Source organism: Neomonachus schauinslandi, chromosome 1 (genome assembly GCF_002201575.2).
Source record: "Neomonachus schauinslandi chromosome 1, ASM220157v2, whole genome shotgun sequence".
Classification (NCBI taxonomy): domain Eukaryota; kingdom Metazoa; phylum Chordata; class Mammalia; order Carnivora; family Phocidae; genus Neomonachus; species Neomonachus schauinslandi.
This window is the reverse complement of record NC_058403.1, coordinates 193,646,206-193,657,655: the sequence shown is the minus strand read 5'-3', so window position 1 is coordinate 193,657,655 and position 11,450 is coordinate 193,646,206. Positions and strand designations below refer to the sequence as shown.

Here is an 11,450-nt window from a genome sequence, read left to right as displayed (position 1 = left end):
AGTGGGAGAGGGAGAAGCAGGCTTCCCGCCAAGCAGGGAGCCCGATGTGGGACTCGATCCCAGGACCCCGGGATCATGACCTGAGCCGAAGGCAGACGCTTAACGACTGAGCCACCCAGGCGCCCAGAACTTGATTAGTTTTGACATGTAACTTTACCTATGAAACCATCAGTACAATAAAGAAAACAAAGATTTTCATCATTCCCCAGTGTCTTCATATCTCTTTGCAATCTATCCCTCCCTCCACCACCCACCCCCAGGCAGCCACTGATCTGCTTCTTTAAACTACAGATTAGGTTGCATTTTCTAGAATCTTATATATATGGAATGATATAGTAGGTACTCTCTTTTGCCTGTCTTCTCTCATATAGCATCATTTTGAGATCCTTTCATGCTATTGCATGTAGTAGTAGCTGATTCCTTTTTCTTGCCAAGTAGTATTCCTTGTATGGATATACCACAATTTGCTTATCCATTCCCTTATTGATAGGCATTTGGGTTCTTTCCACTGTAGGGCTACCATGAACAAATATTTAGTAATTAGTAATATAACATATTTATGAAAATATATAATAAAATTAAATGTGAAATAGTAAGTGAATATGTATATGTAATATGAAATATGTAATGTGTAAATGAAAATAGTGTAATTATATAATAATATATAATATATGATAATTATATGATATATAGCATGCATTAAATATATTCAATATATAATAAATGCCTCATTAACAGTCATATATATAAAAATGTATGTATACACACATGCACACATACTTACATATGTAAATATATAAATATACACACACACTTTTATTTAACATGTATGTCTTTAATGGGGCATTTAATCCCCATTCCTTGTAGTCCTCTACCCATTTGCTCTGGGTAGCACATTGAAAAAAGGCAGTCATCCAGGCTTCACCCCAGAGAGGCAAATTCTAAGACCCAGGGGTCAGGTTGGGGCTGAGGGGCTGGCATTTGAAACCAAGACACCAAGTCTCCCTATGCTGGCCAAGGACTCCTATCTCTGGCTGCTTGCAGCCCAAGAGCCAGGAGGAAGTCGGGAGCAGAGCCAGCTCAGCCATAGAATGTTCTCCAGGCTTGTCATGGCCCTCCTAGAGGGTCAAAGTTGGGAGATTCATAAAGAGAGCTCACTATTGGGCCCTTGGAAAGGAGTTGGCAGCTCAAGCCCACCAGGAGAAGAAAAGGTAAAGGGAGATATGACCATGGACCCTCCCTGTCTCTCCCCAGAGCCACCTGCGTGGCTTGGGCAAACATAGCCTGAATCCACCTGATGCTCAGGGTCCTCTCTCCACACCCTGCCTGCTTGCTGTAACTGGAGACCATGGTCCCCACCTATCATCGACCTTGTTTCCCACTCCCCACCCCTTCCCATGCTGCCATTTTTCCTTTTTTTATTAAGGTTAGCTTATATATAATAACTGTTAGCATATCGGTGTGAATCTAAAATGTTAACAAGGACATTTAACATGTTTGCTCGATGCCCCTTATAGCAACAGGGCACCTTAATCTCCCTGATGAACAAAAGCCTCACAGTTACCCAGCTGGGCTTAGCAGCCAAAAGCATGATACCACCTCTAGGCCCCCAATTTGGTCCCTGCTTGTCAGCACTGGGTTGATTTAGGAGGAAAGAGATTTCTGCATAATACAGACCAAGTCAGGAAAAACGCCAATGGACCTTGCTTTACCCAGTGACTTTGTACAAAATGAAGTATGGTCAATTGAATCCTAATTTTCTCATTACTTACTTTGTAATTCCTGAGATGTGTGCTCTTCATTCCTGCTGGATCTTGCTCCTAAGGCTTCCAATTTCCACTCTCCATTGTCCTCCTCCAGGCAGGTCTGGAGTACAAAACCCGAGGCAGTCACTTAACATCTTGATATCAATTACTTTATCCTTAAAATTCGGCTAGTAGCGCCCGGGCTACTAAGCAGAGCACAGCGCTCCAAGATGTCTGGAGATTCTTTTAGCTCCCAGATCTGGGATTGAGCTGTGAACACACTTGTGAATATTTCAGAGAAGGAGTTTTCTAGCATGTTTCCAAGCAGCAGAGCCAGACTAAACCAGTCATCCATCCTTCCTCTTACTGACCCCTGCTGTGTGCCTGAGCGGGCTGGATTGAGTCCTCACATGCCCTGCCCCCAGAGGTGCTCCCAGCTGGGTGACGCTCTCCCTAGGGCTGGTTCCGTGACAGAGGGGTATAGACAAAGCCTCCCTCCAAGGGAGGAGGCCTGATTTCCTATCCTGAGAAGGAAGCAGGAAACCTGAGTCGTAGCCCAGCTATGCTTATTGCTGTGGGGCCACAATCCCTTCTCTCTCAGGGCCTTGCTCGTCCTCTGCGCAGGGGGGTGGGGTGGGCAGCTTGGAGAGAGTCTCTATAGACCTTCTCAGTGCCTTTGTGCTGGGTCATGTACTAGATCCAATATGGTGGCGGGGGAAGGGCTGCTAGGGACCGGCAGCCTTGGGGACAGGCTGTCTTCCAACAGCAAATGTCCTGTGTGCCTTTCCTGACAGGACCCCAGCAACCAGAGGATTCGGTAAGAGCATGTACCTAAAGGCCTTCGTGTGGTGCTTGATTTGTAGTTGGTTATCACCAAATGTGAGTACTCTTCTCCCTCCCAGAGGGTGCAGCCCACACCTGCCCACATCAGCCAGACCCGTCCATTGCAGTAGGATTCTGGGTCCCCCTGGAGGATGTCTGCCACTCCTAACAGCCAGGCCCATCTCCAGATGGGGCAAGGAGGTGGGCTCTTTGAGGCACCTGAGGATCTGGAGCAGAAGGACTTCCAAGGGTAAACAACTGAAATTTGCATACATCGCTATTGGCAATTTCTTATAAAGTTCAACACATACTTACCCTGTGATCCAGTTTCTCCACTCATAGGTGGAGAAATGAAACCACAGAAATAAAAACATGTCCACACACACAGGCTTGCCCAAGAATATTCACAGCGCTTTTATTCATTATAGCCGAAAACTGGAAACCACCCAAATGCCCACCAACGGAAGCATAGATAAACAACTTGTGGTACGCCCATACACTGCAATACTACCCAGTGATAAAAAGGAATGAACAAATGTCACACAGAACAAAAAGGATGAATCTAAATAACATTGTACTGATCAAAAGAAGACAGACCCAAAAAAAGATCATACTGTATGACTACATTAACTTGATAGTCTAGGACAGCAAAACCAATCTCTGATGATAGAGGTCAGAATAGTGGTTAATTCTGGGGTAGGATATATTGATTGGCAAGGGACACAAGGGAATTTTCTGGAATGATGAACCTTGCTCAGGGTCACAGTTACACAGGTGTCTGTCCGTCGAGTTGTACAGTCATGATTAGTGCTCTTTACTGAATGTAGGTTATTCCTCAGTAGGAGAAATGAACCTCCAGTGTGTGCTGTTGGAATGGGGAAGCTCTAGGGAAAAGCAGGCAGGGGCTCGTGCCTGCACACCAGGACTCCCTTCGTCCAACACATCCTGTAGGACCCTGGCTGGGAATTCATCCTCCTGGTTCGGGTATCAGTCGCAACCCAACGCCTAGCCCACTGGCTGGCGAATGAGCTCATTAACAGGTAAGTACAGTTGACAGCATGGAGGCCTTGGAGGCTTTTCCCACCGCCACGCCAGCAGATCACAGCCTGACGGGCCACATCCTGCCCTCAAATGAGCTGGGCCACCTTTCAGCGTTGGACCCCAGGGCCCTTCTGAGGCCCTCGGACTGCCTGACCGGGGTGGGGCACGAAGGCCAGCCGTAGCCAACCTTGCCGGGAGGGGGTGCTCAACATGACCCTCTCCTGAGGGTCCATTCTGGTGCAGGAGGCCACAGGGCTGGACCCCGATAGACCTCAGCCACTGCACCCACCCTGGGGTCACCTGTCTGTGTTTATTTCTGCCCTGTTTTTCCCCCAGCTCGGCCTGTCCACTCTTCCCTCCGCCTGAGCACCAGCCTTCCGCAGACCCCCCACCTGTTATCTCCTGAGCGCCGATTCTGCGGGAGAAATGATCCCCGGGGACCCGCACCCACACCTGTGCCAAGACGTGGTTTCCTCACAGGGGAACAGACCCCCCACACACACACCTCCCAGGAGGACCCCCAGGTAAGGCATGGATTTACAGGTGTGCATGGGTGCCTTTGGCATGGGCCTACAGACAGCTGGCCCCGAGATGCCAGTCACCGCTTATTGGGCATCTATCTACTAAACCCTGGGCAATTTTGGATGAGTGAGGGCTTGTGCCCCCCCCCCTCCTGATACGTGTGCGGCACCGCACTGGGTGGTCTGTTCATGCACCGGCTCATTCGGTTCTCACCACAGCCCTGTGACGTAGGCAGTATTCTGCCCCCTTTACAGATTGTGAAGCAGAAGCTCAGAGAAAAATCACCTGCCCAGACATCCTCTAACATAACCCCCAAAGTGCCTCAGGCAGGCAGGAGGCCCTTCCCGCCCTCCCTGCTGCTCTCCCTCTTTACCCACCCTCTCCCACGCAGGGCCTTCTTTGGACAGAAGAAAGTGAGCCCAGGGCCTCCTAAGAATGGCCTTTTCTGAAAGCCCATTTCCATTATCAACTGGGTTTGCCCTCTCTTGCCCTGGAGCCCTTGGTGGCTAGCCAGAAAACTCCAGCGCTCTTTGCTGGAGGCATGGAAGAGGGGCAACAAGCTCAGGGAGGGTCTGCAGAAACACCTGAGATAGGTCCAGGACACTTCAGCCTCTCCCAGCACCTAGCCTGGTGGATACTAAAATCCACACTGAGCTCCCAGGACCTGGGCCCCATCTTTCAGCTGCCCGAAGCACCCACCTGCCCATCGCCTCTCTACCTCTTGTTCCAGGTCCCCCTTCACCCCATTTTCTGGAGGCAGAAAGTAAAGCCAGAGAGAATGAGATTGTTCATCCAGAGGCAGAGGTCCAGGAAAGGTTGACCTTTTCCAATGGGTCACTTTAGGCCCAAGCAATGACCATGCCAGCCACATCTTCAGCCAGCCCTGCTGTCAGATGTCAGGGAGAACTTGGGGCCGGGATGTAGTCCAGGTCCAGCCTAGAGGAGAGGGCCCCTCAAGCAGCTGACCCCAATCTCCAGGGTCTCTTAGGCTCGGGGAAGGAGCCGAGGTCAGGAGTCGGCAGGCTATGCTTTAGGACAGGGCTCACCAGATAGCTCCTGCCTCAGTAGACACATAAGACCTTTGGGGTGGGACCAGGTGCCTCCCACTCTGTAATCTGGGCACATTCCATGGGGTTGGGCAGAGGTCGGGCCCTTGGGTGATCTTCCCAGCTCTGCCCCTGCCCTTCCATGTGAGCTGAGTGTGAGAGGTAGTAGTAGTGTGAGGTTCGGTAGTTCGGGTAGGAGAGCAGGATAGGCTGCAGGCCCCAGTGAGATCTGCTGGTGGGCCAGAGCAGGGGAGGCTGACAGAGATGAGAGACACCTAGCTTCCATCCCCGAGAAGAGCACCATCCATGGGAAGACCAGCCAGGCCCCAAATCACAGTAGCTGAGGATCAAGGGCATGGGTGGGCCTCAGGAAAGGGAGAGAAGTGGGAGAGGTCCTGGAGTGGGATGCGGTGAAGGGGCCAGTTCTCAGCCAATGGAGGGGGATGGAAATTTAGTGGGGGTAGACTAAGAAATTGTGAGAGGCTTGGGGCAGGGAGGGACAGAGAAGAAGAGTGAGACAGGCACCCCAACCCAGCAGCCGAGCTGGGTCTCCATTCTCATCAGCCTCATGAGCCTTACGATCCACAGCACAGCAACAGCTCCACAAACAGGCCCCCAAGACCCCCTTGATCTCCGGTGCTCCCTGGCAGTATTGGGAAAGCCAGGATCAGCCTCACTGGGGATATGATGCCCAGCAGTTCCAGGGCCCGAGGGCCTCTCCCTCTCTGTCCCAGGGCAGGAGTGAGGCTGCCTGAGCCAGGAACTACTCATCCCCTGTCCTGGTCAGAGAGCTCCAAGCTTGGCTGGAAGAGTGAGGCCAACCAAGGGGCTCAAATGCAGGTCCTTGATCTCCATGGCTGCAGGCGGGGCCCATGAGGCCAGCAACCTGCCATTGGTGCGTTTAATGGGCACCCACTTTCCGATAGCACCAAGTGGCCCTACATGAGCAGTGGCCAGGCATGGAGCAGCTTCTTGCACGGCTCCTCCTGCCCAGGGGAGGGGGTGGGCATCCTCACGGAGAGCATGGGCAGCGCTCCTTGGCCTCACGGTTGGTCAGGTCCAGATGAAGGCAGATGGCAGGTGCCTGGCACCCTGTTCCTGCCACGCCCACCAGGGGCCCTGCATGCACATATTCTCGACAGGAGGGTCACAGGAGGATGTCTCTGCTCGGCCGTTACCCTGCCGGGGCTGGAATCCAGCTACCAACCTCGCTATGGGATCTGAGGCAAATGAAAGCCTGCCTAAGCCTCAGTTTCCTCATCTGCAAAAGCAGGGTGATTCCAACAGCAACGGCCCCAAGGAGTTATGATGGGTGCCCAGCTTATGGTCAGCCCTCAGTAAATGTCTACCCTAACCCAGCCGACAGGGTGCAGTCAGGTGAGTCCTTCCCTGCCTCAGTTTCCTTAATGTGCCCAGAGGAGGCTGGAGGGCCTCTCCCACTGATGTTCTAAGAAGGGAGAGTGACTGGGCAGGCTCAGGACTGGGCCGGCTGGAAGTGAAAGCCTGAAGGCACAGGAAGGTCTTGTGGGGTCTGGGGCCCAGGTAGACTTCTGGCCAGCGTCCCAGCCTCCGCTGGAGCTAAGAGCCGTCCTGCAGCCTAGGCCGTCCACATCCAGGGGCCCGCGGCGCCATTGTTTCCTTCTGGCCCTGCTCAGCTCTCCAGCCTTCTGGAGGAAACACACGGGAGAGTTCTGCCCTCTAGTGGCCACTGGTGGCTGGGCCGCTCCCCAGCTCCTGGGCCTCAGAGGAGCCCACTTCCCCTCTGCCTTCTCCAAATGCCTGCTTGCTGCACAGAACAGGCCCATTTCACAGGGGCTGAAACTGAGGCTGGTCCCTGGAGCCAGCACCCAGGAATCTTAACCTCTGAGCACCTTTGAGCTCTGAGGTCCCTGCTTCCAGATGTGAGCCCCCCAGCCCGAGGCTCTGGGTGGTCCTAGGGTGACAGGGCCTGAGTGTGCCATGAGGGATGGCTGCCTGTGCCCAGCAAGAGGGCATGGCACTCACAGATGATGGTCAGTACGAGCGCTCTAGGGGTTGGGAGAGCCTTAGCTCTGGAATGGGGAGTGTGTTTCTGCCTGGCTGGAGTGGGGCCTTCCCTGAGTACATACAGCCTCTGACATCAGGCTGTGGCCAGTGCCCATGGGTGGGGAAATATCACTGGAGTTGAGGATCTGGCCTAGGGCTTGACACAAAAGGTGCTTTGCCTCTGGACACCCCCATCTCTGCCCCAAGCCCCAAGAGAAAGGGGGCAGGGGACATGGGGGAGGAGGGGAACGTAAGGGGAAATCCCGCCTCTCCAGGGAGGCAAGAGTGTGTGCCTGGGCAGAGAAGCAAGTCTTTCCTTGCCTCTACTGGGCCATGGGCTGAGGCTAAGACCTCAGCCTCAGGAGACACCCAGGCCCTCCGTGCCAGGCCCTGAGCCCCCCTGCCCTCCCTTTCCAGCATCTGAAAGTGTGAAGAGTCATGACTCCTGCCAGGCACAAGATGCAGCATGAACAAGGTGGGCCCGCCCATCCCTGGGGGCAGCTCGCACTGGGATAGGCAGTGGCCAGGACAGCCCGAGCTGCAGTGGCTCAGAGCCTTCCCACCTGGGTCAGGAGACCCCACAGCTCTGGGGAAGGGCCTGTTCCAGGAAGCGTCTAGGTTCTGCCCAGGACATCAGAGCTCCAGCTCCCCGCCCCCCCACGCACACTTCCTGCTCCCAATTAGCACTAATTGGACAAGAGGGAGAACCCACAGACCGTGCAGCAAAGCATTCATGTCTGCAGGGGCCCAGGGAGGCAGGCCCCACCAGGGCCCAGGTGAGCCAAGCTTTGGGGGATGGGCCCTGGGGTCTCTGTCTCTCTGAGGGGGATCAAGTGACAAGGCCACATCTGCCAGGGGCCCCAGTGGTCCCACTGGAAGATGCGAGCTTCTTCAGGGCTAGGGCAGAGGTTGGGGACGGGAAGCCTGACACACAGCCCCCTCTCAGCCTAGCGTTTGAGGCCTTCACACCAGCTACTCACGCCAACCTGGCCTCTCATTTCTTCTGCTTCTGGTCCTCACACATCCACCCATCCATTCATGTATTCACTCATTCCTTCATGCATTGAGTGTCCATGGAGCCCCTCCTATGGCCAGGCCCTGCAACCACAAAGGATGACATGCAGCCATCGGCAGGGCTTTGGAGGCCTGCTGAGGGCCAGGACCTCCTCCTCAGGGCCCTGGATGGTCAGAGGCAGACCAGTGATAAGGTGGGCCTCAGGGTAGGAGGTCCCTGTGCTTAACCCCTCCACCGGAGCAGCCCTCTCCTCTACCACTCACCCCCACCCAGGCCTGGGCCCAGGTTGGCATGGGCCACCCTGGCAACCCACTGGGCTGGCTCCATTTCATTCTGGGTGAGGAGAAAAGGCCAGGCCGGCAGCGTGGTGTGCTTGTGAGTGGAAGGATTGGCCCCACATCCTCCTCCGTGCGGCCGTGGTTGGCCCTCTCTGGTGAGGCTGTTCCCTTGAGCATCCGGATTGGACTCAGGGGCTCTGCCATCCATGAGCAGGCCTGAGGGCACAAGCACGGCAGGAAGGCCCAGGACTCAGGGGTCAGGAGGAGCAGGGGGCTCCAAGTCCAAGCTGCTACGCGGTGGGGCTGGAACACGGATGCCTGAGCCCCCTGAGCCCAGCCCCCAGAGTGCAGGCCCTGAGCCAGCCAGCCCCCTTGGCACTCCACCACATGGCTCAGGCCCGCAGTCCCCAGCTGGGGGGGCCAAGAAGAATGCAGGTGGGTCTGGCGGGGCCCCCATTCCCCAGAACATCCCCACCAGGGAGACAGAAGCTTGGCTCTGCTCCCCTTTCTTCCCCACCTTAGACATCACCCAGTCCTGGGCAATTTGGTGTTGTCATGACAACCACACACTTTCTTCTTCCCTACTTAGCAGATTGAATCTGAGTTGCAGATTAAATCCTGGTGAGCTGTCTGTTTAGAAAGCGTGCGGCTGCTTGGAGAGATGTATGCATCTTCAATTTCCCAAGCGCCTCTGAAGCCCACTCCTTGTTTCTGATGGCTGAGGCCAAGGAGGTGCGCCCCGCACTGCTCCCTGGGGTGCTGCTCCCGGGGGTGGTCCCAGCCCAGTGGCAGATCCCCAAGATCTGGCTTCCCACCGGCACAACCGCATGGACAGCACTCTGGTGTGTCGCCTCTGAGGGAAGCTGGACAGTGGCCGTCAGCGGCCCCAGACAATGCACAGGCCTCTTTGATGGCAAGAGCTCTGGACTCAGGAGGCTCTCTCCGGCCCCTTCAGGGGAGTGTGGTGCTTTTAGGGACTCAGGCAACCATGGCTGACGGTTGCCTTTGTGTGAACAACCGGATGACTGGGCCCTTAGGCCCCCAGAATGACCTTAACCTCTGCACTTTCCCCAGAGCCGACCTTAACCAACCCTGACCAACAAAGATCAGAGCTCACCGGGAGTGGGGTCAGAGCTCAGCGCCCTGATGAAGCAGACCTGGGAGGGGGGACGAATGGCCCTGTCTGGAATGAGGGGTGGCGGTGCTGGTGGCCCTGGGAAGCATGCAGGGCACTTGGGCAGGGGCATCATGGGCACCGAGTCCTTCTCTCCAGAGGGCTTGGGCTGTCATTGGTCACCTCCTACCCTGGATGCCAGTTGTCCCCAGGGCCAGGCAGGCCCACTTTGTTTGTGCCGAATGCTCGGTGCCTGGTCTGGAGCCATGACTCGTCACAGTTTCAGCCTGGCTGCTGGAAGGGCAGGTAGCACGAGGGTGGGGAGAGAAAGGCATGGCCCAGCCTGTGGTCAGGTCTGCCTGGGCTAGGGATGGAAAGGGCATGGGGAGACATTCAGGACAAGCAGGAGGACCTGCCTCTGCCCTCAGGACTCACGTGCAGTCCTGTTGAACCCTCCGCGTGGTCCTGTTCATGTGGCTGTCATCCCCCTGGGCTGCGGCAGCCTCAGGCTGGGGGCTGTCTCCTGGTTTAGGCATTTATGGTGTTCACTCAGAGTTTTCTGATTTTGTAGGGGAGAGCATAAAGTACAAGAAGGAGGAGGAGAAGGAGGAGGAGGAAGAGGAGAAGAACGAGGAGGAGGAGAAGGAGGAGGAGAAGAAGAAGGAGGAGGAGGAGAAGGAGGAGGAGGAGGAGAAGGAGGAGGAGGAGGAGGAGGAGGAGGAGGAGGAGGAGGAGGAGGAGGAGGAGGAGGAGGAGGAGAAGAACGAGGAGGAGGAAGAGGAGGAGAAGGAGAAGGAAGAGGAAAAGGAGGAGAAGAACGAGAAGGAGAAAGAGGAGGAGGAGAAGGATGAGAAGGAGAAGAAGGAGGAGGAGGAGGAGCCACTGGGCAATGAGCCCGATGTGGGGCTCCATCCCAGGACCCTGGGATCATGACCTGAGCCGAAGGCAGATGCTTAACGACTGAGCCACCCAGGTGCCCCCTGTGTATTCCTTCTGCAGTCTGAGGTTAGGTCTTACCTCAATGACTTCAGGCCTCTTAAACACACAGGCAACACTCAAAACCCATTAGTGCTTCCTTAGGTCAAATCAAAAGGTGGAAGTATAGTGAAGTCATTCAAATGCAAACTACAGGATTCCTCACAAATTACTGGTATGAAGGTAGAAAAGATACAAAAAAGACCTTATAATATCATAGATTACCAAAATATTCTACAGTTTGCCCTAACAGAGAGCAGCTTTCCCAAGCTGCTGCAAAATGATCCTAAAATCACTAGCAAGAAGAAACAGTGTAAGAATGAAGTTTATGTTTACATTGGCTCCACGTCATAATTTTTCTCCATGCTGGTTTCCTCAGAAAGATCTTTATGGTACAGGCAATAATGACAGTGATATCTAAATCTTTCCACTCTTGATTCACCCTCCTCTGTTTCCTTCTGCTGTAGATCTTTTTGAAGCTGGGACCCGGGGTTGAGGTAACGCTGGTATTGAATCATTCGAATCATCCTTGCGATCCTTTCTTTCCGAGCAGTTAACAAAGTCCTTACTCCACTCCTCCTCCTGCTGCTGCTGAAGATGCACTAACCAGCCCCTGTGGTTTCGTCTCTGTCCTGCTGTTGGGATGCCTATTCTGGTAGAGGGGAAGGGAGTTTGAAACTAGAGTCGAGAGTCAATTTACCAAGGTTCTTTGTTAATACTTTGGAGATATTTTTAGAGGCATCTGAGCCTTCCTGGGAATTCTCTTCACTGGGCATCTGAGATAATCCCCGGGCCCAGGTTGGGTAAAGCTGCTTTGGTGAATCCATTGGAAGCCCAGTCACAGACCGAAGCTCCTCCTCGATCTTC

The 11,450-nt window shown here is 54.3% G+C and overlaps 1 pseudogene; it reads right to left on the bottom strand.

Moving 5' to 3' along the window:
- LOC110585068 overlaps positions 1-11,110 on the bottom strand; it is an 80,263-nt pseudogene extending 69,153 nt beyond the window's left edge.
- Positions 11,111-11,450: the final 340 nt, after the last annotated feature.